Source organism: Chlorocebus sabaeus, chromosome 20 (assembly GCF_047675955.1).
Source record: "Chlorocebus sabaeus isolate Y175 chromosome 20, mChlSab1.0.hap1, whole genome shotgun sequence".
Lineage (NCBI taxonomy): Eukaryota > Metazoa > Chordata > Mammalia > Primates > Cercopithecidae > Chlorocebus > Chlorocebus sabaeus.
The window spans coordinates 21938941-21964464 of record NC_132923.1 but is presented as its reverse complement, the minus strand read 5'-3'; the positions used below and the strand labels follow the sequence as shown (position 1 = coordinate 21964464).

Here is a 25524-nt window from a genome sequence, read left to right as displayed (position 1 = left end):
TGGATTTGGAGATCAGATCTCTTGAAAGGTAGTTAAGTTAAAATGAGGTCACTAGGGTGGGCTCTAATCCAATGATTGGTGTTCTTAGAAAAAAAGAGGAAATCTAGACACAGACAGATTCAGAGGGGAGACCATGTGAAGACACAGGGAGAAGACTGCCATCTACCAGCCAAGGAAACAAGCCTCACAAGAAACTTACCCTGTCAGCGCCTTGATGTTAGATTTCTACAGCCTCCAGACTTGTGAGAATATCAATCTCTGGTGTTTGAACCACTCAATCTGCGGTATTTGGTCATGGCAGCCCTAGCAAACTAATACAAAATGCCACAGTAATAGAAAATGGCAACTCACCATAAATACATGGAGACAATGAAAGAAGAGCTTCACTGACTGAATCAGAATACTTATTTGTCAATTCTATTCACCTTAAATTAAGCATGGATTTTTGTTGAAATTTGACTAAGTTTTCATCTTCTCTAAGTTTATCATCTGTACTTTCAAACTAACCGAATATTTAAAAACTTTTAACAAACTGATTCAAAATCTAAGTGTGTAGATAAGAGAGCTTTAAAGATAACACATTCTTTGTTTTGGGCAACATTAAGTAGTAATTGATATATTACCAAATACCAAATTCTGTCTGCAAATCATATTTCTTTAGAAAAACAATTTCTCATTCATTGTTTTTTTGTTTTTTTGTTTTTGAGACGGAGTTTTGCTCTGTCTCCCAGGCTGGAGTGCAGTGGCGCATTCTTGGCTCACTGCAAGCTCCTCCTCCTGGGTTCACGCCATTCTCCTGCCTCAGCCTCCCGAGTAGCTGGGACTACAGGTGCCCGCCACCACGCCCGGCTAATTTTTTGTATTTTTAGTAGAGACGGAGTTTCACCGTGTTAGCCAGGATGGTCTCGATCTCCTGACCTCGTGACCTGCCCGCCTCAGCCTCCCAAAGTGCTGGGATTACAGGCGTGAGCCACCTCGCGTGGCCTCTCATTCATTGTTAAAACATCATGTTTACCTTGTAGGAACACACTGACCATGTTTAAGAGAATTTTTTGCTGACAACCACTTGTCATTACAGAAAATCAACAATTTTAGAACACTTTTCTTTGGAAAAGGAAAATGGTGTGACTTATTTTAAGATTCGCAACTTTAAAAAATACTTTTCCATAACGTAATCAGAAAACTAGTATGTGATATATTTTCATGACTGTGACACTTCTCATTTTCAAAGGATTATAATGATTCTATTATTTAAGATACAATCTGTAAATCCACCTACTTGGACACATATGAACTGCTGTATGTTGCAACAGCTAAAAGTGAACAAACAAGTGAGGATGTCACCGCAACTCCGTTTTGTTTGAGGGAATGCCTACTCTTCCCCTGGGGATCATTGCTTATATAAAGTCTGATCCAGAGAAAGCACCAGTGTCAAATTGTATATTAAATATTTAGTAAGGCTTAATTTATTTTTAGATGAAAATGAATACAAGAAACATTTCTAATGTTTTTTTCATATCCTAACGTACAATCTTATGCACCTCTGGGAGATCATGAGTCCATAATAAGGTATTCTAACTTACACATGCATTAGCTTTAATGTTCACTATTTCACCTAGGTAAATAGAGAATATTTAGGGTGGGCACGGTAGCTCATGCCTGTAATCCCAGCACTTTGGGAGGCTGAGGTGGGAGGATCACCTGAGGTCGGGAGTTTGAGACCAGCTTGGCCAACATAGTGAAACCCTGTCTTTACTAAAAATACAAAAATTAGCTAGATGTGGTGGTGCAGGCCTGTAATCCCAGGTACTCAGGGGGCTGAAGCAGGTGAACTGCTTGAACTCAGGAGGCACAGAGGTTGCAGTGGGCCGAGACTGCACCACTGAACTCCAGCCTGGGCAACAGAGTGAGATTCTGTCTCAAGAAAAAAAAAAGAGAGAGAGAGAGAATATTCAGGGGTCTGCTAAAATAACCAGGTGGCCAAAAGTGTATGAATATAAAATGTAAACAACCCTTTCCTTTGTTTACTCAGAAAAAGGAAGAACTATTTCTTTTTAATTTTTATTTTTAATTGACCAATTCCAATTGTATATGTTTATGGAGTACAATGTGATTTTTTTTTTAGACACAGTCTTGCTCTGTCACCCAGACTGGGTGGGTGATCTCCACTCACTGCAACCTCTGCCTCTCAGGTTCAATAATCCACTATTGTACAGCCTGGTGACAATACTCTCTAATATTCTTCTGGTTTCTCAAGCCATTTAGTTAGCTTCTAAATCACTTATTTATACTATTAGGTAATGTTTGTGAAAGGAATGCACTGCCACGTCTGCCTAATTTTTGTATTTTTAGTAGAGACAGGGTTTTGCCATGTTGGCCAGGCTGGTCTGTAACTCCTGACCTCAAGTGAACCAACTGCCTCAGCCTCCCAAAGTGCTGAGATTACAGGTGTGAGCCACCACGCCTGACCTGTGTAGCATATATTTTAAATAATTATTACTTATTAAGTGTTTACTGTGCGAGACACTATGCTATGTATCTGCTTGCTTTCATTACTACATTTAACTTTTTTTTTTCTTTTTCTTTTTTTTGAGACAGAGTCTCGCTGTTGTCGCCAGGGCTGGAGTACAATGGCGCCATCTTGGCTCACTGCAAACTCTGCTTCCCAGGTTCCAGCAATTCTCCTGCCTTAGCCACCCAAGTAGCTGAGATTACAGGTGCCCTCCACCATGTCTGACTAATTTTTGTATTTTTAGTAGAGGCAGGGTTTCACCATGTTGGCCAGGCTGGTCTCAAACTCCTGACCTCAGGTGATCCACCCACCTCGGCCTCCCAAAGTGCTGGGATTACAGGCGTGAGCCATCGTGCCTGGCCTCCATTTAATTCTTACAACAACCCTAACAGATAGTTACTATTACCTACAATAAATAGTAGCAAGTTTTATTATTTTGTGAATGAGTAAACTGAAGTTGAACTGATTAATTACCCAAACACACACAAACCTAGTTCTGCTTTACTTCAAAGTTTGTGCACTAAACCACTATATATTATTACTTGTTAGTTGGTAGACATAACAATAATATAAACTAATGCAACAGGATGTCAAATGCAACTTTTCCTGTGTTCTCCGAGTTTCAGCAGGGCCTCAAAGGCCAAAACCAAAACAATAGAAGTCGAATACCCCCACATTCTAAGAAAAGTGCAAGGCTTAGAAAGTGAGGTTGCCAAAAATTGGCTCTGCTGACATTAGTTCACTACCCTTCTCAAGGCTGTATAAGAGAAGAATTACAATTTCTTAAATTGTGAGGATTACAAGGGACAACAGAGAGGACTTCTTTAAAGAAACTAGGTGGTGTGTTTCCCTGCCTCCTATAAGGAAAGAGGGATGTACCTCTTGCCTACCTCAAGCCAGGGACTGAAACCTCAAGATAACCACTCAAAGTGCTTGAGGCATATGCCCAGACTTAGGGAAGTACATAGACACAGGGACTGGTATCTGACTCCCACCTGGTGGATAAAAAGAGCTGACATGTAGCTAAATGTTAAAGACAGCTTAGGCACAACAGTCAAATGAGAAATTTCAGCAGAAGTTCTACAAAATGCCACAGTATGGAAAATTACATGTAAAACTAACTTTAATAACATTAAACTTCTAGAATTTAATTACGTTAATGCAATGTTATTAATTGCCCATATAATTAAATAAAATATCTCTTTTCACATAATTACTTTTTTTTTTTTTTTTTTTGGAGACAGAGCCTCGCTCGTGTCGCCCAGGCTGGAGTGCAGTGACGTGATCTTGGCTCACTGCAACATTCACCTCCCAGGTTCAAATGATTCTCCTGTCTCAGCCTCCTGAGTAGCTGGGATTACAGGCGTCTGCCACCATGCCTGGCTAATTTTTGTATTTTTAGTAGAGACAGGGTTTCACCATGTTGGCCAGGCTGATCTCAAACTCCTGACCTCAAGTAATCCGCCCGCCTTGACCTCCCAAAATGCTGGGATTACAGGTGTGAGCCATTGCAGCCGGCACTTTTCACTTAATTATCCTTTTAAAAATCCCCTCCAAAGTAAAAAATAACTGTCCCAAACTAGAACTTTGCAGCTATACAAATTGCTTCAAAACAACTTTAATGTAACCTAGTATTTTCCTAGTGTTTTTGTGTTGTTTTGTTTTTGAGACCGGTCTTACTCTGTTGCCCAGAGGCATGGTGTGATCATAGTTTACTGTAGCCTTAACTCCCTGGCTCAAGCAATTCTCCTGCCTCTGCCTCCCAAGTAGCTGGGACTACAGGAGCATCCCACCACATCTGGCTAATGTTTTTTTTTTTTTTTTTCTTTTTTTTTTTTAAAAATAGAGACAGGGTCTTGTTCTCTTGCCAGGGCTGGTCTTGAACTCTTGGGTTCAATCCTCCTGCCTCAGCTTTCCAAAGTGTTGGTATTATAAAGTATGAGCCGATACGCCTGGCCAATAAAACCTAGTTTTTAAACCACAAATTCAAACTTCGTAAGCTCTTAGCAAGACACTGGAAAATAAAGGCAGCAAAATCATTACTAAAGTATTCAAAGGTTGAAGAAATTTTCCAGAAGCTAAAAAGAAGCAATAAAAAAAGTTTTAAAAGTCACAAAGTAATACTACTAGTAATACTACTACTTTTTAGAAACTTTGAAAACAAAGAAAACAGGAGAAAAATACCTGTAAGTCTACTACCTCCAACATGGTCACTGAAACATTTTGGTATCTCTCCTGTTTTTTAAGCACATTTTTATACAGATGCAATTACAGTGTATATATTGTATCCTGCTTTTTTTTATTCAGAGTTACACAAAAAGATGCAATTTTGGTCAGGCTCTGTGGCTCATGCCTTGTAATCCCAGCACTTTGGGAGGCCGAGATGGGTGGATCATCTGAGGTGAGGGGTTCGAGACCAGCCTGGCTAACATGGTGAAACCCTGTTCCTACTAAAAATACAAAAAATTAGCCGGGCATGGTGGTGCATGCCTGTAATCCCAGCTACTCAGGAGACTTAGGCAGGAGAATTGAACCCAGGAGGTGGAGGTTGCAGTGGGCTGAGATCGCGCCATTGCACACCAACCTGGGCAATAAGAGTGAAAGTCTGTTTAAAAAAAAAAAAAAAAAAAGAGATGCAATTTTCAAGAATTTCAGACTGCAGACATAACAGACTTTCTTAAAAAACACACATTCATAACAATTGTACGATGTAACTTTCTATTTCATTCTAAAGCTTAAAAGCCAGAAGATGTATTTCTCAAATTTTCAAAAGAGATTCCAAAATTATATATTCTTTGCATATTTTATCCCATTTGACAATAAAAGAGCAACAAAAGTAAAACTGCAGTAACATGGTTATCAAATACATCTCATATCCCTCACAGTGCCATGTAAAACACAGTAAGGGCATTAGCTGGGTGTGGTGGCAACCGCCTGTAGTCTCAGGTACTTGGGAGGCTGAGGCAGGAGAATTGCTTGAACCTGGGAGGTGGAGGCTGCAGTGAGCTGAGGTCACGCCACTGCACTCCAGCCTGGGCAACACAGCAAGACTCAAGACTCTGTCTCAAAACAAAACAAAACAAAACAAAACCAACAACCAAACATAGTAAGGGCTGGGCATGGTGGCTTATACCTGTAATCCCAACACTTTGGGAGGCCAAGGCAGGAGGATCACTTGAGGCTAAGAGTTTGAACCAGCCTAGGCAACACAATGAGACCTTCCCTCTACACACACACACACACACACACACAAGCGCCAAGTATCAAGTATGTGCTGTAGTCCCAGATACTCAGGAGGCTAGGGCAGGTGGATTGCTTAAGCCCAGAAGCTGGAGGCTACAGTGAGCCATGATTGCGCCACTGCACTCCAGCCTGGGCAATGGAGCAAGACTGTCTCTAAAAATAAAAAATAAAAATAAAAAGTGCCTGTAATCCCAGCACTTTGGGAGGTTGAGGTGGGCAGATCATCTGAGGTCAGGAGTTCAAGACCAGTCTGACCAACATGGTGAAACTCATCTCTACTAAAAATACAAAAATTAGTCGGGCATGGTGGCATGTGCCTATAATCCCAGCTACTTGGGAGGCTGAGGCAGGAGAATGACTTGAACTCGAGAGGCAGAGGTTGCAGAGCTGAGATCACGCCACTGCACTCTAGCCTGGGTGACAGAGTGAGATTTTGACTCAAAGAAAAAAAAAAGTTATTACCAACTCTTCTTCCTCAACAATTTGGCCCTAATTAGGCAAAGCAGAGTAAGTAAGGCAGGCATACTTCCCTCATGCTAACGAGCAAGGTAAGGAGAGCATTTGTGTAGGAGGGCTGCCTACTGTGGAAGTATCAGGGCCTAAACAAGGTAAGGAGTGCACTCCCACAGAGGGGTAGCCCAGCATGGGATGTTAGAGCTTCAGCAGAATGAAGAGGGTATCCAGGCTGATAGATGGCCTGATGCAGGTTGTCAGAGTCAGGGCAAGGTGAGGAAAGCATCCTAGGAGGGAGCCAACTGGCACAGAGCCAATTGGCAAGTGGACCTTGGGCTTGATTTCAGCTTCTTGGCTGGGTGCTGTGTGTAATGCACAAACTACTTAATCAAACACAGCACCCTGACTCAATACTATGCAACTATTAAAAAGGATGAGGTAGAGATCTGTATGCAGACATGCAAAGATGTCCAAAATAAAAGTGGGGCAAAAGCAAGTGGAAAAACAATTTTCAATATACTTTTTAAAAAGAATATACATATATCTATACACCTGCTATACATGTATCTATATACATGCCCTCCCCTCACACATGTACTGCAATAATATGAATTTGAATGTTACACAATTGACTCTTAGTCTCTGTCCAGCCCCCTTTTCTCAAATGGGGGGTGGGCAGGCTATAGTTCTCTTCCTCAAATTGTAGGAGGTGGGTAGTTAGGAAGCAATCATTTTCTGACCATTTGAACTTTCTCAATTCAGTACAGTAATCCTTTGGTATGTGTAGGGATTGGTTCTAGGACCTCCCTCGGATACCAAAACCCATAAACGCTGAAGTCTCTTTTATAAAATGGTGTTGAATTTGCATTATAAAACCTACTTACAACTTATATCCTTCCATTTACTTTTTTTTTTTTTTTTTTTTTTTAAGAGGCAGAGTCTCCTCGTTGCCCAACCTGAAGTACAGTGGCTATTCACAGACACAATCATGGTGCGCTACAGCCTTGAACTCCCGGACTCCAGTGATTGTCCCACCTCAGCCTCCCAAGTAGCTGGGACTACAAGCCCCATGCCTGACTCTATCTCCCATATGCTTGAAATAATCTTGAGATTACTTATAATACCTAATACAATGTAAATGCTATGTAAATTACTATTATACTATATTGTTCAGGGAACAGTGACAAGCAAAACAAGTCCATTCATGTTCAGTACAGATGCAACCATCCAATTTTTTCTGAATCTTTTCGATCCATGATTGGTTGTATCCACAGAAGCAAAATCCATGGATACAGAGGGCTGATTCTATATGATCAGTTATACCAATAAAGTTTTTTTAACTTCACATTGGTACTTTTTTTGTTTTGTTTTGTTTTGTTTGAGGCAGGTTCTCACTTTGTTGACCAGGCTGGAGTGCAGTGGTGCTATCTTGGCTCACTGCAGCCTCTGCCTCCTGGGTTCAAGAGATTCTCTTGCCTCGGCCACCCAAGTTACTGGGATTACAGGTGTGCACCACCACACTCGGCTAATTTTGGTATTTTTTTAGTAGAGATCAGGTTTCATCATGTTACCCAGGCTGGTCTTGAACTCCTGAACTCAAGTGATCCACCTGCCTCAGCCTCCCAAAGTGCTGGGATTACAGGTGTAAGCCACGGTGCCCAGCCTCCCATCAGTACTTTTTATACTATTAATATTAAATCATATTTTTTAAATGTTGTTTTTTCATCCTTATAATAAGACTCGAGATTTTTATAAGATTGAATTTTCTGGTCCCCACTTATTAAATTACGGTGGCTACACAAGGAATTGTCAACAATGGTACCAGTGAGAGAACCTGGGGTGGGGAAACAAGTTATTTACTGTTTATTTTATAACTTTTTATAATGATTACATGTTTTGTGTTTTTTGTTGTTTTTAAATGTTAAAACAGGATCTGAATGGTGGAATAATGGACCTTTTAAGTGGTATTTGTTATATTTTTCTATATTAAGTAAAACCCTAATAAATTTTTTTAAATGAACACATATGATGATGCAGAGATATCACTTCCAATAATTTACCCTAATGAAATAAGTAGACAAATTCACAAAGATATATGTACAAGAGGAGATTTAGAATATTATAAAACTGAGAATAAATTTCCAGTAGGTGATGATTAAATGTACCATGGTAAATCCATACTCCGAAATACAATGAAGTTATAACATGCTCAAGATCTATTAAGTAAAAGAATGTTATAAAAGGTTGTGTAATATAAATTAACTTTAATCTGTATGAATAAACAAATAGAATTTATAGTTAATATGGATATGCACCAAAAAGCTAACAACGATTATCTCTGGGTGATATAACTATGGTTGAATTTTCTTTTGGTTTATCTGTATTTTCTAATTTTAAAAAATAAACGGGCCGGGCGCAGTGGCTCATGCCTGTAATCCCAGCACTCTGGGAGGCCGAGGCGGGTGGATCATGAGGTCAAGAGATCGAGACCATCCTGGCTAACATGGTGAAACCCTGTCTCCACTAAAAATACAAAAAATTAGCTGGGTGTGGTGGTGGGCACCTGCAGTCCCAGCTATTCAGGAGGCTGAGGCAGGGGAATGGCGTGAACCCAGAAGGCGGAGCTTGCAGTGAACCGAGATCACACCACTGCACTCCAGCCTGGGCGACAGAGCAAGACTCTGTCTCAAAAAATAAAAATAAAAATAAACATAAATCACTTTCATAGCATTTGTTTCAAAAAGAGACAGCTTACTTTTTAAGATACATCAAATACTTACTGAACACCCACTTCATACAGAGCATTGTGAGAATTAAAACAGCAAGAACAGTGATTACACTTTATTAAATATTTTGTTAAATACTATGTGCCAATCACTTCAATCACATTATCACAATTAATTTTCATAGCACCTATTTGGGGTACTATATAAGATTAAGTCTTGGTACATACAACTGGAACTGGAAATAGCAAATGGTTTAAGCAACACCAATGTTTGTTTCGCTGCCACTTTAAAAAAAAAAAAAAGAGTAGGCAGTCTAAGATGTCATCAAATCCCCAGGCGCCTATGTTTCTGCTATGCCACCCTCAACACATGGATTCTGTCTTCAAGATCACTTCATAGTTCACACATGGAGCTCCGGCTATTACATCCACATTCCAGGAAGCAAAAAGGAAAAAAGTTCTATTTAAGCAGCACTTTTGCTATGGCTTATTGACCAGGACTTAGTCACATGTACAAACTGCAAGCCAGGCTGGGAAATATAATCTTTAATCATTTTATCCTGCAATGTGCCTCAAGTAAACTACTGAGTTCTATTACTTAGAAGAATGGATATTAGATTAGCCAAAAAATCTCTGCCACAAGCAGGTATTATTATCCTCATTCGCACACAGAAAACAGAGGTACAGAATCAAATGGTTAAATGACAGAGGATAATTTGAAAGTGGTCTATATACATTTCACTACACATTCTGTGCCCCATTAGAAAATTATATGCATGAAAATAAATATAAGCACACTCACAGGACATTTATATATGATTAAAGGCAGTTTATTACTAAATGAGATTATTGATAGATGAGAAGTCATCTACAAAATGAACAAAACTAAGAGCACGTTCCTGGCAAATGTAACATCAGCAACAAATTATTTATGAAGCACCTATGATGCACCAAGGGTTTTCAAAAACCTGTAAAAAAAAATTTTGTTTGTTTGTTTGAGATGGAGTCTCGCCCTGTTGTCCAGGCTGGAGTGCAGTGGCATGATCCCGGCTCACTGCAACTTCCATCTCCCGGGTTCAAGTGATTCTTCTGCCTCAGCCTCCCAAATAGTTGGGATTACAGGCACCCGCCACCATGCCAGGCTAATTTTTGTATTTTCAGTAGAGACGGCGTTTTGCCATGTTGGCTAGGCTGGTCTTGAACTCCTGACCTCAGGTGATCCACCCACCTCGGCCTCCCAAAGTGCTGGGATTATAGGCATGAGCCACCGTGCCCAGCCTAAAGCCTATAAATGTTTTAAAATGTAACATACATAAAGCACATAAAGTCCACTAATCTATGTACAACTCAAAGAACTTTTTTATATATATATATAAATATATATATATAAAATACATATGTCATTCATGTTGTTGTATATAGCAGTCAGTTTTTCTTCTTTGTTTCTGTATAGTACTTCATTTAATGGTAATGCCAATATCTATTTATCCATTCGCCTGTTGACTAATATGTGAACTGTTTCCAGGTTTTGGTTATTATGAAGAAAGTCATTCCAAATAATTTTTTTTCTTTTTTTTTCGGAGATGGGGTCTTGCTCTGTCATCCAGGCTGGAGTGCAATGGTACAATTAAGGCTCACAGCCAACTCAGTCATCTGGGCTTAAAGTGATCCTCCCACCTCAGCTTCCCAAGTATCGGGGACCACAGGTGTGTGCCACCACGCCTGGCTAATTGTTTAAAAACTTTTTTTGTAGAAATGGGGTCTTACTATGTTGTCCAAGCTGGTCGCAAACTCCTGGCCTCAAGCGATCCTCCTGTTTCAGGCTCCCAAAGTGCTGGGATTACAGAAGTGAGCCACTGTGTTCAGCCTGTTATAAACATCCTTTTTTTTTTTTTTTTTTTTTAAAGACAGAGTCTCGCTCAGTTGGAGTGCAGTGGTGTGATCTTGGCTCACTGCAACCTCTGCCTCCCAGGTTCAAGTGATTCTCCTGCCTCAGTCTCTCAAAGTAGCTGGGACTACAGGCGCACATCACCACACCCAGCTCATTTTTTTGTATTTTTAGTAGAGACGGGCTTTCACCATGTTGGCCAGGATGGTCTCCATCTCCTGACCTTGTCTGCCCGCCTCAGCCTCTCAAACTGCTGGGATTATAGGCATGAGCCACCACACCCGGCCTAAACATTCTTATATGTATCTTTGATAGACACAATCACACTTCTCTTGGGTATCATCTAGGAGCAGAATTGCTGGGTTATAGAATAGGCATATGTTTTTGGGTTTTATTTGGTTTTTGTTTTTAAGATGTAGTCTCACTCTGTTGCCCAGGCTGGAGTGCAGTGGTGCAATCTTGGCTCACTGCAACCTCCACCTCTTGGGTTCAAGCAATTATCCTGCCTCAGCTTCCTGAGTAGCTGGGACTACAGGTGCATGCCACCACACCTGGCTAGCTTTTGTAGAGATGCGGCTTCCCCATGTTGGCCAGGCTGGTCTCGAACTCCTGACCTCAAGTGATCTGGCCTCCCAAAGTGATGGGATTATAGGCCTGAGCCACCGCACCTGGCCAAGTAGGCATATGTTTAACTTAAGTGGACACTGCCAGAGTTTTCCAAAGAGGCTGTACTAATTTACACTCTCGCCAGCAATATAAGTGGTTGCAGTCACTCCTCAGTCACACTGGAATTGTTAGTCTTTTTAATTTTATTCATTCTGGTATGTAGTAGCATCTCCCTGTGGTTTCCATTCAACTTTTCAAACTCATTTGTTTCTTTCGTTTGTTTGTTTCTTACCATACCATATTTATTTTTACTTTATTACTATATTATCATATTTTATTTTTTAAGATTATTTTTATACATCATCATGTTCTGTTGGAATTAAGCTTTATAAACTCCAAAACATTGGTAATCAAGAATAAGTGAGTTCTCAAACATTTTAGGTAAGTCCTCCTGTATCACATATGGTCATGAAAGCAGACAAAAGATGGCAGAAATACTATCAACGTGTGGAATCATGGAAGCCAAAGGAAGAGACTTTATCAAGAAGGAAAGAGTGGTCAATAATGACAGATATGTTGTCAAAAGGTCAAGTAAGACAAAAACTGGAGTGTCTGTTGGTCATTAGGACTTGGACAACAGTAGGTTCAGTGGCATGGAAGAGGCTGAAGGAAAATAAGTGAATTGAGAATTGGATGAGAAAAAAAGAATACAAATATCAACTGCAGACAATCCATTCAAGGGGTTTATCCAAGTAGGCAAGTGGACAATAGAGTGGAGCTGGACAGGAACATGAAGTCCAGGAAAGCTTTCTAAATTTGTTTCCTAAACAAGTTTAATCTTGTTTAAACACCAGTGGGAAAGAGTTGCTAAAGAGGAGGTAAGAAAAGAAACAAGGGTATAAAGCAAAGACCTCAAGAAGGAGTGAGAGCATGGGCCTCCAATGGGACCTGGAAGGATTATCAGCATCTGCCAGGAAGACGGACAGGTCTTCCACTGGAACAGAAGGTAAATGATAAAAGAAAGATAAGAGTGCAGGTAAATTTCCAGGTTTAGCGGCTAATACACTGATGAACTTTCCATCTGATGGCTTCTATTTTCTATTTTAACAGCCATGGTTATCTGCTGAGAGTACAGTGAGAGATACAAAAACCAAAGGTTTAAGGAGAAGGAAGAAGGTTTAAAATAGGAAGTGTGTGGTGGGGGGGGGGGGGGAAGGTGCAAGAATACACAGGTTCCCTAAGCAGAGAGTTTTCAAAGAGTTATGAAAAAAACCTTTGAGAACATTCATCATGATTAGGGACCATAGATGAGAAGAAAAGAGAGCGTCAGATAAAGAGTGGGAGAAAGGCTGGTGAGGGGTAACAAAACCAGGATAACATCAAGAGAGGAAAAAAATTCTAAAAAGAAAAGAAAGATGCAAACCAGTGTCATACAAGTAAGGAGAATAAAGACTGAGAAAGGATCCTTGCATTTGGTAAGAGGGCATTAAATAAATGGTTTCTAAAGGATGGTGAAGGCAGGTAACAGCCAAAATTAAAAAGAAAATTAGTGAGGAAATGGACAAAGTATGAATACAACATTTATTTGAAACTCAGTAAGAGGGATAATAAAAACAAAAAGGAGACACAACTACAAATGAAACATTTTAAAGTTGGGGAAAATCGATATTTTTTAAAACTGCAGCAAAAAATAATGAAAGATATAATAAATACACAGAAGAGGGAGGAGAAAGTCTGATGGAAGAAAGGTGCTACGGCTCACAAGAGGGGCAAAAGAATGGCAGTACTACTTTTCAGCAGTTCTTAGTCTTAATACAAAATGATAACTGAGGCAGAGGAGGATTGCTTGAGCCTAGAAGTTCAAGACCAGCCTGAGCAACACAGTGAGACCCTGCCTCTATTTTAAAAATTGTTTAAATGATGATAAGCAATGCCAATTAATCATTCTTCAAAGTAAAAGAAGAACTAAGCTGCAAGAATTCATTCTCTTTTTGGAGTGCACATTAAACTCAATTATTGACGGGATGTATCGCTTCTCAGTCTTTTGGCTAAGATCAAGTGTATTGATGTGATGGGGCACAAATGAATCTCTTGGCCAAATATTTTTCTTTAATGTTTCAGGTTTCTCTTCAGGAAAATAACAACTAAAAGTCTGATAATAGTAATAAGAACTAACAATATCTCTACATTTTATTTTGGTCAAACTTTCTTCACTGATAATGCCGTGTTCAAGATGCAGTAGTGGCCAGGTGCAGTGACTCACGCCTATAATCCCAGCACTTTGGGAGGTAGAGGTGGGTGGATCAGTTGCGGTCAGGGGTTCGAGACCAGCCCGGTCAACACGGCGAAACCCTGTCTCTACTAAAAATACAAAAAATTAGCCAGGCATGGCGGCCGGCGCCTGTAATCCAAGATACTTGGGAAGCTGAGGCAGGAGACTCACTTGAACCCAGGAGGCAGTGGTTGCAGTAAGCGGAGATCCCACCACTGCACTCCAGCCTGAGCTACAGAGCTAGACTCTGTCTCATAAAAAAAGGTGCAGTAGTGATGCTTGAAAGATACAGTAGCCAGATATAGACAATAGTACCAAGTGTCATTTGCCATAACAATGTCTTTTGGAATCCTTCAGCATATAGCTTCAAAGGTAGTTCACTAGACCACCAAAAGCAGTGAATTTGCAAATTTTGTTATTCTAAAATATTGAAAAATATCTGCCCAATGAGATTCTTTCTTACTCTCCCTCCTCCCTTCCCCTCCCTTCCCTTCCCTCCCCTCCCTTCCCCTCCCTCTCTTCCTTCCTTCCTTTCCCTCTCTCTCTCTTTCTCTCTCTCTCTTTTTTTTTCTTGACAAAGTCTCATCCTGTTGCCCAGGAAGGACTGCAGTGGCGTAATTGCAGCTCACTGCAGCCTCACTCTTTGGGCTTAGGCGATCCTTCTACCTCAGTCTCCGGGGTAACTAGGACCACAGGCACATACCACCACGCCTAGCTAATTTTTTGTATTTTTAGTAAAGACTGGGTTTCGCCATGTTGCCTAGGCTGATCTCAAATTCATGGGCTCAAGTGATACTCCTGCCTCGGCCTTCCAAGTGCTGGGATTTAAGGCATGAGCCACCATGCCTGACCAAGACTGCCTCTCAACTAGAAAAATTCTGGATTCATAAAATCTGCTTAGCTCCTTATCTCAACTATCAAACTCCATTATGATATAGTAAACAGCTACAGTTAACTCTGAATAAAATATTTTAAAATGTTGGTTACTCAGCAAGCTTCCTTTAATATAATTAACAACTTTCAATATATTCATGAGATTCAGAAAGTTTTCTGTGCATTCCAAAGCTTTGCAACATATAAAACAGCAGTTTCAAACAGCACTCTTAGCCCTTAGAACAAACAGGACAGAAATGGAGCCCAGCAGTGACTTGCTGGGCAGTATGTTCACCCACACCCAGCTTATTGTTTTTGCTGGAGGGAAAGCTCCAAGGAGCTTTCCTGCTGCCCTGGACATTCAGAAGAAAGCAGGAGGATGTCTATACTTTCAGCTGTATTGTTTTGACTACTGGCTGTAAGTTTGTCTCTAATTCCCTCCCTCCCCTTGAGTGTTGGAAGGTGCTTTGAGGAGATACTCACTAAAACACAAGTGTGAGACTTGCATGGGAGGCTGGACAAGGGGGAGGGAACACTGTTAGTAGCAGCTTCAAACAATGCTTAAAATAACTGCTTTATATTTTCTAATCACATTTGCTATTCAATTGCTCATAATTAATAGTTTTTTCCCAGTTTAATTTCTGAGGATCAACGATTTATTTTTTTAAATTCTGTAAATATGCCCATACAGCTGTGGTTAAATTTAAACAACACAAGAAAATCCTCCTTATTATCTTCACTACCTAAAAGCACAGTACAACTTAATGATATCAGCAACTCCATCGATTTGGACTGCAAAATCTGCACCAGACTCTAACCATCTTACAAGTACTGCTGAAAAGTCCCACAATGGTAAAGAATAGAGATATGTCATCACTAAGAAGTATAATGTTTAATTTCCAGCTCATTTAGTGTCAAAAACCATGAGCACAATATCCATGAATTCTAGATGAATACTTCTTTCAAGAGATATGTAGTCATTTTTCCCTTATGCCACTGATATACAACTAAATGAGACAATAATCTTTCTCAGGAATGATCCTTGAATAAATAGGAAACTGAGATAACTTTATCTCTTTTTTTCTTTGAAAATATTTGAAAGGGCTTATTTAAAAGTCCAGTATGCTATGTTTCCAAGAATCTTTTTAATTTTAAGGATTTTAAATTTTCATTTGCAACATTATATGAAGACATGGGTCTGTCATTTTACTCAGATTTTGCCCATTTGATAAAGCCATATTTTAAATAATCTTCATTCAAAGTATTATACTTTTTCTCAGGTGACCAATTCCCTCAACAGTTTTGTTCTTCCAGATCCAGTTCTTGCACCTACTTCTGTATTTTTTACTTTGTTTTTTTCCTCTAATAATGAAACAACAAATTTGAAAGGTAAATTGATCTAGTTTGATTTAAAAATACAATTATCACTAGACTCTTGAAAATATCACACTTGATGAATGCAAAGTTCAAAAATAAAATCTGGTTCAACTCCTCACCATTTTTAACAACAGCAGATAAAATTCTCCTACACTTTGCTTAACCCTGATTTACGTCAATATAACCATACAATGATAGCTATCACATTACACTCATGATTAAACTGACCATCACTCTAATTCACATAATTTTCCTCTTTTGTTCCAAGTTACCCCTTATAGTTTAAATAGGGCCCAGGGAAAAGGAAATTTTCAGTAAATACTGTTGTGCAGCAGGCTATGTCATTTCCTCACAGAAGGCTCTATTATTACAGCCTTAATAGACCCTTATTTAATCAGAATATCAAAGAGTACAGATAAATATTTAAATACAAAATTATGCTTTACATTGCTAAGTAACCAATTCAAACACATCCCACACAGCTGGAAGATTTTGTTTTTTCACTCCAACAGAAAAAAAGACAGAGAAAAATGCAAATCCCTTTTAAGCAGCAGCAAAAATAACTCTCTCTCTCCCCCACCAATCTGTCCTGAATTTTAACATCCAAATAAAAAATCCACAAACATGTCATTTCTATGAATTCAAACTTGAAGGAAAACAAATAATTTCTCTCCATATCCTTTGTTGTAAATACCACTGCCATGAAAACTACGAAAGTTAGAAATTTAACTTTAAAAAGTAGAGCATAAGTAATCTTTAAGTAATATAAATGGATTAATATTGCCTGAACTGAATGCTAAAAACTCTATTTTCACGCCACTAACCAGAAGTCTAAGATTCATAAGAAAAAAAAAAAAGATCTTGAGTTTCTTCCTCAAAAACAGGGGCCAGGCATAATGGCTTCATGCTTGTAATCTCAGCACTTCAGGAGGCTGAGATGGGAGGATCCCGAGGCCAGGAGTTCAAGCTCAGCCTAGATAATGTATCAAGACTCCATCTCTACAAAAAGTTTTTTTAAAAATTAGAAAGTCTGGGTGGTGTGCACCTGTAGTGCCAGCTAACTGGGAGGCTGAGGTGGAGGGATCGCGTGAGCCCAGGGATTGGAGGCTGCAGTAAACTGGAGTGCCACTGCACTCCAGCCTGGATGACAGAGAAAGACCAAGAAAAGAAAAGGGAAGGGAAGAGGGAAGAGGGAAAAGGGAAAAAGGAAAAGGTAAACACCTGGGATAGACGTGAAAAAGTCAGTCCTTTAAATTTTCTTCTCTTATCATCATTTACTTAATCCTTCAGTCTTAAAATTTGCTATACTGCTTACAAAGTGGAGACATTGTCATATTTTCTTATCTTTAGGATAAAAATTACTCATTCAGGGCAAAGAAGAAAAAGGGAAAAAAATTCCATCCTGTCCAATCCTCTGGGAACCAGTGAAGAATACCCCTTCAAGTTTATCTTTTATTTCACCCAGGCTTCAATGTCCCCACTTTCACCGAAGCAAAAAGAGCAATGCTTTATTGATTCAGTAAAGAATATTGAATATCAAAAAATATTTTTCAAACATACTTCTTTATTCTGACTCTACAAGTTAATCTATTTCTCTGTATCTCAGGTTCCAAATGAGTAAAGGGAATATTTTCCATTTAAATGAGAAATGGAAGATGAATGAAAATGTTTTCATTATTTTAAGAAATGTACTAGAATTTAAAAACAGGAGGTATAATTTCGAAGAACCATGATTTTTTTCTAAACCAAGCTTACAAATTTAAGTATTTCAAAGAACATCCCTTAGGGTTGGCAGACTATGGCCTACCTGTGGGCCAGATCTGGCCCACTGCCTGTTTTTACAAGGCCTCTCGAGTTAAGAGTGGTTTTTACATTTTTCAATGGTTGGGGGCAAAAATCAAATAAGTATAACATTTTGTGATGTGAAAATTATATGAAATTCAAATTTCAGTGTCCATAAATAAAGATTTATTGGAACACAGTTCATGCTTACTCATTTAAGTGTTGTCTACGGCTGCTTTTTGGCAGAATTGGGTAGTTGTGACACAGACCATATGGCACACAAATATTAATATTTGCTATCTAGCCCTTTACAGAATATTTGCTAACCCCTGCCTTAGAAGACCATATAGTTATTCTCTTTTTTTTTTTTTTCCTGTCTTGTCACCCAAGCTGGAGTGCAATGGCAGAATCTCGGCTCACTGCAACCTCTGCCTCCCGGGTTCTAGCAATTCTCCCACCTCAGCCTCCCAAGCAGCTGGGACCACAGGCATGTGCCAGCAGGTCCGGCTAATTTTTAAAAATTTTTTGTAGAGACGAGGTCTCCTTATGTTCCCCAGGCTGGTCTAGAACTCCTGGGCTCAAGTGATCCTCCCATCTTGGCTTCCCAACGTGCTGATTACAGGCATGGGGACACAGTCTTTTGTTGTTTTTTAAGCTTTGTCTATGATTTCCAAGAACTAAAGAGCCAGTGTTGGGATAGGAATATGCTTTTAAAGCTTTGATTGATGGTAAAAAAAAAAAAAAAAAAAAAAAAAAGCTGGGCACAGTAGCTCATGCATGTAATCCTAGCACTCGGGTAGGCTGAGGCAGAAGGAGTGCTTAGGCCCAGGAGTTTAAGATCAGCCTGGGCAACACAGTGAAATCCCACCTCTACAAAAGAAAAGTATTTATTTATTTAAATTTTTTTTAAGATGGAGTTTCACTCTCGTCTCTCAGGCTGAAGTGGAATCGCGCAATCTCAGCTCACTGCAACCTCCACCTCCCAGGTTCAAGTGATTCTCCTGCCTCAGCCTCCCAAGTAGCTGGGATTACAGACACGCACCAACACATCCAGCTAATTTTTGTATTTTTAGTAGAGATGGGATTTCACCATGTTGGCCAGGCGGGTCTCAAACCCCTGACTCAAGTGACCCACCGCCTCGGCCTCCCAAAGTGCTAGGATTACACGTGTGAGCCGCTGTGCCTGGGCAAAAAAAATTGTTTTTTAATTAGCAGGGGGTCAGGCCGGGTTCGGTGGCTCACGCCTGTAATCCCAGTACTTTGGGACACCAAGGTGGGTGGATCACCTGAGGTCAGGAGCTCGAGACCAGCCTGATCAATATGGTGAAACCGCACCTCTACTAAAAAGTACAAAAATTACCCAGGCGTGGTGGCACATGCCTATAGTCCCAGCTACTTGGGAGGCTGAGACAGGAGAATCACTTGAACCTGGGAGGCGGAGGTTACAGTGAGCTGAGATCACGCCACTGCATTCCAGCCTGGGCAACAAAGCAAGACTCTGTCTCAAGAAAAATAAAATAAAAAACAAAAACTAGCAGGGGGTGGTGGTGCAAGCCTGCAGTCCTAGTTTCTCAGGAGACTGAAGCAGGAGGATCCCTTGAGCCCAAGAGGTCCAGGCTACGGTGAGCTATGATTGCATCACTGTATTCCAGCCAGGGTGGCTGGGCAAGACCCTGTCTCTTGAAAAAAAAAAAAAAAAAAAAAGTAAATAAGTTATATGTGCCACACAAATAAAAAGACAGAAAAATAATTCCATAATAAAGCCAGAAGAAAAATGTTCTTGTGTAGCTGTGAATTTGCTATAAAGTTTTTTACAAAGAGAAGTTCCAATAATACTTTGGGCAATACAGACAGTCCCTGACTTGATGTTTTAAATTAATGATTTTTCAACTTTATGATGGTGCCAAAGTTGTATGTGCTCAGTACCCTCCTTAACTTATGATAGGGTTACATTCGGATAAACCCGTCGTAAGTTTATCATATGTTGACTAACAACAGTTTCAGCTTATGATGGGTTTATTCAGACATAACCCTATCGAAAATTGAGGAACATCTGTACTTCTGGAATAAATGAGTGACTCCCAAAGGAAATTTTAAAAGAACAGGACTCATTTGGATGCAAAAGTTGTTCAACTTTCAAGTAAAACCCATTTCATTGCTTTATAATAATTTATAGAACAAAATTAGCATAGATAAATACTCCCTTCTACTTATACAAAGTCAGTCACTTATTCTTGGCCCCCTTCTCTTCTAATTCTGTATGCTCCCTTGAGCAATTTCATCTGCTCTTACAGCTTCAATTAACACTTACTGGTTACCTCTGAAATCTGAATCACCAATTTTAGTCTAGCTTCTGGACTCTAGATCCTCTCTTGACTTCTCCACTTGAATGCTCCAAAGATAATTCAAACTCAACATGTTCAAAATGGAAACAATTATCTCCCTCCAACATTAAAAAATAAAACAAGACCCTTCATCCAAACAGTTTTCCAAGCTAAAAAACCAAGTCATTTACTTTTCTGTTCACCTTCTGAGCCAACTGATTTTAAAGCCCTGTCAAATTCTACACCTTCACTATCTATCCTCTCCTCTCCATCCCTATTACTATTTTCCTACTCCAGGCCCTTAGCCTCTCTTATCTGGACTATTTCAATAGCAATAGCCTCCTAACTTATCTCCCTACCTTTTGTCTCTCTCCATCCAATCCAGTCTCCAAACCATCTTCAGGTTATCTTTCCTAAATACCTATATCTAAAATCCTTCACTGCTCTCCATTGTCTTTAGAATCAAGTCCAAAGTCCTTGGCATGATACTCTGGCTCTTCATGACCTAGCACCAGAAGACTTTTTTCCCTCTTTTTCTGAATCATAACTTTTTTTTTTTTTTTTTTTTTTTTGAGACAGATTGCCAGGCTGGAGTGCAGTGGCACGATCTCAGCTTACCGCAAGCTCCGACTCCCTGGTTCAAGTGATTCTCCTGCCTCAGCCTCCCGAGTGGCTGGGATTACAAGCATGCGCCACCACACCCGGCTAATTTTTGTATTTTAGTAGAGACAGGATTTCACCCTGTTGACCAGGATGGTCCTGATCTCCTGACCTCTTGATCCACCAGCCTCGGCCTCCCAAAGTGTTGCAATTACAGGCATGAGCTACCACGTCTGGCCCTAAATCTTAACTTTTTACTTACCCAAGTCTGTAATGTTATCTTATAACATATCTTGTACTTCAAAGTATTAAAAGTACCTTTAACACCGTATTTTTTAATGAAATTTTCTGCCAAACTGAACTAATTACTCATTTCATTGTTACAAACGAAGGGAAGTGAAATACCAGATTACCTAGCAATTTTAGTGATCCTAATGCAATCAGCAAGGAAGCTTTGCAATTTTCTTTTTTCATCTTATTTCCAGGCACCATCTCCTTTAGCCCAACCACCCATTTCTGTACACCCTGGCCTTCAGTGACAATGGACTACAACACATTCCTCAAACATACCATACACTTTCACACTTATCCCTGTTCTTTATTCATATCACCTGTTTCCTGATCCAGTTTCAGCAAACTCCTATTCATCCTTCAAAGCCAAATGTAATATCTTCTCTCTAATCGTCCTCCCTACCACATGTAGAATGATTTTTCCTCATCAGTGGTTAAACTCTGTCTATACTTCTTTTTTTTTTTTCTTGCATCTCTTCAAACATATATAAATCTATACTTCTTTACAGGTCTTACCACGCTGAAAATTGTAAGGACTTATTTACATGTTGGGTTATAAGCTTCTTGAAGATAGGGAAGCATTTTCTTTTCTTGAATCTAACACTTAACTTACAGTCTGAGAACAGATATTTTTAACTTCTTAACGAAAGAAGTTATGAGGTGCTTTTTAATGAAAAATAAGCACCTCACATTGTTAAGATAATGCCATAACTGTTGTTACTGAGGGACTGAGAGCTTAGAATCAACACCATGTCATTCACTGGCAACAACAAAAAAAAGGGTTCCTACATACAAACTGTAATTAAATCGTATCTTGGACATGACTTTATCTATATATTGCAATACCAGTTTATTTTTTCCTCTTTCTTTCCTTCTTTTTGAAATAGTTTTTTATAGACCTCTTTTTAAAATACCTATTAGATGTCATTTGTATCTCACTCACAGAATTTGAAACTCAGTATAGTGCAAAGGTTACAACCAGGTCCTTGGAGTATGACTGATTTGAATTCTACCTTCGCTATCTAGGTTGTCTAATCACGGGCAAGTTACTCAACCTCTCTATGCCTCTTAACGAGATGATCATAATTAACATCCCTCATGGTGCTGTTGTGAGGATTAAATAAGCTAATACATGTAAAGAATTTAGAATACTGTCTGGCACAGAGTAGGTATCAATGAATGTTAGTCAATGTCGTTATTGTTACCATCCGCTTTAAAAACAGCTTTTGTTTTTTCGGTACTTATTTTAGCTCACTTGGTAGAATGGAATCTCCTAGATGAAAAGAATTACATACTGCTCTTACATAAATATAATCTTGTGCCTATTGCATAGTAGGCCCTCAAAAAACAATGTGAATGTAAGGTTTCAGACTTCCAAGATCAACAAATTGTAAAATCACAGAAAAATTTATACATGGAGTATATGTTTAAAACTCATGTTTTAAAGTAGTTTCAAAAGACCCATCCTCCACTGAATTGTTGAAACATGTTTAAGTAAAACTTCTAAAGCAACATACACAAAAATTACATTCACTAGTAACTTTCCCTCTACTACTTCATTTAATTTGATCTTGGTATCCAGTGGCCTAAAAATCTTGCCTATAACTTAAGACTCACTACAGATCATTTAAACTCAATATAATTTCCAGCTTTAGAAAACTGCTTATTGTCAATAAGAAAAATGAATATTCTTCCTTTATTCCTGCATTTAAAAAACGCACTGCCACATTCAACACACACACACACACCAACTAATGAAAGACCAAGACACATAATTACTACATTTCCTGGTTTCTGCCTGACAAAGTCAGAACAGGCCTACAAGTATCCCCAGCAAAAGCCTACGGGTTACAAAACTGCCATTTTCTTTTGTATTTCCCATCTCCCCGCTAAATCCCTTGCACACATATCCATAGGAAAGAACAAAAACGTCTATAATAAAGACTGTATGAAAAAAACATATATTAACAATATTTTGGAAGATTTAAATCTTCCTATAAGCAGCCCGTCAATTCACAAAAACAAATGAAAGTCTTGATTTGGAGCAATATTCCCAGCTTACTTTAGCAAGCATTTTAAACTACAACTATTTAGCTAAGGCAAAGAAGTAGATTATTTGATTGCTACAGACTTCGTGGTAAATGATTCAGCAACAGTGTATAGATAACACCACTGCGCTATTCTAGAAAATTTCATCAATCATTTAAAAATAGAACACACTCAAACAATGGTGACTTTGTGGGAAAAGTTTAAACAACTTATTTACACAGTAAGCAAGGATCTATCACTTTATCTAAAACACTGCAGGAGAATCACTAGCTTTAGGGTAAAGTTTTGCAAAGCGCCTACTATGTACCTTAGTAGTTGCTTCACAGAATATACACATTCCACACGCACGTTCAAATATCTGAGATTTGTAGAATACTCTCACTCATCTCACTTGGCCCTGAGAATGCCCATAGGCATGAACTTACCAGTTTCACAGTTACGGAAACGGAGGCCCAGGAAGTTAATTTGACCGAGGTATCACATCTGGTTCCGTGGGTTCTGGCCCTAGACTTAAGCCTTTTGACTCATAATCTAATCATCAGCTGCTATAACAGCACTAGTTACTCAAATGCTCTTAGGTGTTCCATTGTCAGATTTTTAAATTAAAATTATACTTGACAACTTTCGGTATTGTGCTTATTAGATGCTGTTAAGAATCAAAACACCAAAAAAAAAAAAAAAAAAAAAAAGCAAAAAATTGTTTGGAAGTAGATCGTCCCAGCATGTCGAAGTTCAAGCTCACTAGCTAATCTTGGAGAAAGCCCGCATTTCCCCGGGCTGTGGGGCGCTCCCTCCCTCTTCCCCAGCAGAGCGCGGCGCCCCGCCTAGGGGTCCCCAAGCCCCTGAGGTGAGCGAGGAGGTCCTCAGCCAGGCTCTGCCCCAACCCGTGCGGCCACGAGAGGACGTCCCAAAGCTGGGCCCAACACCCGGTTGCTCCTCCGGACCGGGGAGGTGCCGAGACAGCAGGGCTCGGAGACTCCACCTCCGCCAGCCCGGCTCGCACCTTCCGCGGACTAAACCGCGGCGCCTCAGCTCCGCGCCCGACGCCCAGAGGGGTGATGCCAACCGCCCCGAGAGTCCGAAGCCCCTGCGACTTGAGACCCCGCACCGAATCACCCCGACTCCTACCTGTCTGCACCTCAACGCTGTCTCTGTGGCCAGGCTAGTCTCCTGGGTCTCACTCGGGTCCGCTCCGTCCCGCCCCCGCAAGCCTTGCCAAAGGCTCCGCCCCGGCTGCAGCCCCACCCCTAGCCCCGCCCGGTTTGGCAAGTCTCAGTTCTTATTGGCTTCTATTCCCACCCCTCCCGCTACGCCAGCCCCTAACACCGCCCCGGCCGGCGGTGAGGGGAACTTCCACACCTCAAGTCCGCTGAATGGCCAGAACCTTGCCAGGACCTCGGTCGCTGCAGTTCCAGCAGGCAGGCGATCGGTGCCACCGTCGTCCGGCCGAGCCCTCGAGCCAGAGCTCCATCGCCTTCGCCTGCCGTCGCATCGGGCCCACGGCGACTGCCCTACGCTTGATGTGAAGGTTTACTCTTCACAACTACTCAACAAGATAAAGCCTGGCTTAATCAGGGAATCCAAGCACTCTTTCCTAGGATGACCTCAGTGGGCAAACACTTGCACTACGGTGCCAATTTGAAACGTCAAGAGAAGCAAATAACTCTCGCAGCACCTCAGGCTTGGAATCTCAGAACAGGGGTGCCTTGATACTCCCAGTGCGTGAGGTCAGCCCCCACGCCCTGTTGAGACACACATGCCTAAGCGCTCCGCCTGCAACACGCTCTTACTCAGGTATGTGCATGGCGTTGTGCCTACTGCAAGCTGTAACCCAGTTTCACCGAGGCTGCGGGACAAGGATCTGTTGAGCCTGTTTCCCAGGCACTCGCTAACCACCCCACCTCGCCTCGCCCCGCCCCACCCAGCCAGAGCCTCTTGGGTCTGGTGACCAAACTCTTCCTACATTTGTTCACACAGAGGTACCAAAATAGAAGACTACCAGAAAGAGAGGTGTTTAGTTACGTATCACAGATGACTGTCACAAGCAAACTTAACCCAAACAATAAAGGCAGCATATCCCAAACAGCTGTGAAACTATGACCTGTAGACAGTAAAACAGAAATTACATTCCATGATGGGGGGAAAAAGTAATGACATACTTAAAAAAAATCATGTCCCAATGAGGAAATAAATGTGGGTATTGTTTGTAGTAAATTTTGAACACTGATCTTTATGGGCTTCCCCCACCAAAAAAAAAAAAAAAAAAAAAAAAATCTTATTTAACGTATCTTTTTATTTATTTATTTATTGAGACAGGGTCTCTGTGTGTCACTCACACTGGAGTGCAGTTGCCCAATCATAGCTCACTTGAAGCCTCAACCTCCTAGGCTCAAAGGATCCTCCCACCTCAGCCTCCCAAGTAGCTAGTACTATAAGCATGCATCACCACCCCTGGCTAATGTTTTTATTTTTTTGTAGAGACAGGGTCTCACTATGTTGCCCAGGGTGGTCTCCAACTCCTGAGCTCAA

At 40.4% G+C, this 25524-nt stretch overlaps 1 protein-coding gene across 6 annotated transcripts in view; it reads right to left on the bottom strand.

Moving 5' to 3' along the window:
• DENND2C (DENN domain containing 2C) overlaps window positions 1-24212 on the bottom strand; it is an 84836-nt gene extending 60624 nt beyond the window's left edge. For 2 of the 6 annotated variants that reach the window (XM_073008459.1, XM_073008462.1), the window contains exon 1: window positions 24124-24178. The gene's annotated coding sequence lies outside the window, so the exon portion shown is untranslated. The other 4 variants (XM_073008463.1, XM_073008465.1, XM_073008460.1 and 1 more) reach the window with 3 other exon arrangements.
• Between the last annotated feature and the right edge of the window lie 1312 nt (window positions 24213-25524).